The sequence below is a fragment of the Manis javanica genome, chromosome 14, assembly GCF_040802235.1.
Source record: "Manis javanica isolate MJ-LG chromosome 14, MJ_LKY, whole genome shotgun sequence".
NCBI classification, from domain to species: Eukaryota; Metazoa; Chordata; class Mammalia; order Pholidota; family Manidae; genus Manis; species Manis javanica.
Window position 1 is genome coordinate 52,176,021 of NC_133169.1, and position 2,529 is coordinate 52,178,549.

A 2,529-nucleotide genomic window follows, 5' to 3' on the forward strand; every position below is an offset into this window, starting at 1 on the left:
TCAATCCTGCTTCTGGGTATATATCCAAAAGAAAAGAGAGCAGAGTCTCAGATTTATGAGCAAGAATCTCAAAGATTTATATGCTCATGCATTATTCACAATAGCCAAGAGGTGGAAGCAACTCGAATGTCCTTCCATTGACAGCTGAATGGAAAAATAAAGTGTCATAATACAGTGGAATATTATTCAGCCTTTAAAAAGCAAGGCATTTCTGATACACGCTACAACATGAATCAACCTTGGGACATGTAAGTGAAATAGGCCAGTTGCAGAAAAACAAATAATATTGACTGATTCTGCATAGCTGCGGCCCCTGCAGTAGTCCAACTCGGACACCAGAGTAGAGTGACGGGGCCCAGGCCTGGGGGCAGGGGAGAATGGAGAGTCGTTCCTTGGAGGGTGTGGAATTTCAGTTTTGCAAAATGAAAAGATTCTGGAGACTGGTTGCACGACAGTGTGAACATGTGTGCCACTACTGAAGTGTACACTCAAAGATGGCTATGTTTGTGTATTTTACATGATCTTTAAATGCCAAAAAAAAAAATCCATAGTTCATAATACATGATCAAAACTGAAAGTTTCTGTGATGACTGCCCTTGTACTGTTCACCATGTAAGAACTTATTGACTATGTAAGAATTTGTTCACCATGTAAGAACTTGTTCGTTATGCTTCAGAAGATTGGAGACTGACAAGAATTAGGCTTGAGATGGATTAATGATTGTGCATTGAGCACTGACTCCCCTATACAGAATTTTATTGTTGTAACAACCATTTGATCAATAAATATGAGAGATGCCCTCTCAAAAAAAAAAAAAGAAAATCCAGCCCCAAACTAACAAATGAAGCACCTGTGGTGGGCTACAGCTAGAGAGGGCTAAGCAATGGCAGATTCGACCCCTTGGAAGCAGAAGCATGCTCACAACAGCGCACACAGCTGATGACCCCGCCCTCTGGAGGCGCTCACTTTGCCTCGTCCCTGAACCCCCAGGGGACCGGTCAGTGCTGAGAGCTGGAATGCACAGAAAAACGACCTTGGGTTTTTACGTCCAGTGTGCTGAGTCAGTTCATGTAGCTGAACCCCTGGAGCTTCATCGTGCCAAAGACAAGCTTTAACAGCAGTTGTTTTTCTAATGTTAGCAAGGTTGGACATTGAAGTCTGAGCCTATGGCTTCCTTTGAGAGGCAGAGTAGTAACAAGATGGGCCAGTGAGCTGTTCAGCTTTCTGGGTGGCTGTTTATTTCCTTCTCAGTGTTTTTTATTTTCCAATTTAAAACATACTTGGCATTGGTTCATCTTGAGCCATGCCCAGTCTGCACCTTCTAGTTTAAAGTGTAAAATGTCCTCCCCAGTCTCTAGGGTTCAGAATGCGGTTGGGTCTTGGCCCCTCAGGGGCCAAGGGTTTTGGGCTTCAGGGGCAGGTGTCCCCTTGTCCAGGTGACAGGGAAGAAGCCCCTGGTCCAGCCCAGCAGCTCAGGGTCCTGCACTCGCTGCCGCCCTGCAGTCTTCCCTCTCATTTGGAAAACCCCGTCCCCTTTGAGGTAAGTGCTGGTGGCCAACAGATGAGGATTTACAAGCTTCAAGCTTCCTGTCCTCTTAAAACAACTCCCAAACCCCTTTCTCAGGGCAGCTATTTCTTCCCCAATCCACAGGGTGAAACTAAGACTTGGACTCACAGTGACCCACCCCTCCACACAGGTGTGTCTGTGTCCATGACGGCCCATGTGAGGCCGTCCCTAGAATCCCTGGCCTGGAAGTCAAGGTCAGTTCCTATGTGACCCCAGGACACTCCTCATAAACTACAGGACTTATATGCCCAGTTAAGCTGTCAGACCTTGAGCAATTATCTACCTCTAACCATCTGTCTTGCCATCTGTGAAATTGGGGTGTACAGCACTTTGATAGGATGGTTGTGAGACTGCACACAGCCAGGCACAGGCACTGAGCGACCGTTCTCCCTCTGCTGTTTGGCCAGGTCTGTAAAGTGCTTTGGAAGTCTGGTTCTTTATAAAGTCTAATGAATAAACCAATAATTGAAACTACACCGGAAGTTCTACCTTCTGTGTTAAGCCCGGAAAGAAAATGAAGATCATGATCGTGTTAGCGTTTCTACCATCTGTTTCACCAGAAGCCTGTGCTGCTGATTATCTCTTTCATGAGTCCTTGTAAATCATCTTCATTTTTTGAAATACCGAGAGCCTAAGGAACTTGCCAAGAGGAGCCTTGAGGTAGACGGAACCACCTCTTCCCTCACTCATTAGATCTGGGATCTCAAGAAACGCCTGGGAGGCAGGAGAGGCCCCCTCCCCAGAGCACAAACTACCCCTCAGAGAAAGGAGGGTGCCACCCGCTGGCTTCCTAAAATCCAAGTCAAGGAGCTCACTAAGCGGTTTGTTTAGTCCTAGAGGGTGAATCATCTTGTCACGCACTGGTTTCCTGGAATGACCACTGGGCCCCGCTGGGTTTTCCCCTCCTCAGTGCCCAGCATGCTGGGGAGGGCCCCCAGCCCCACGGTGTTCACCACACGGGG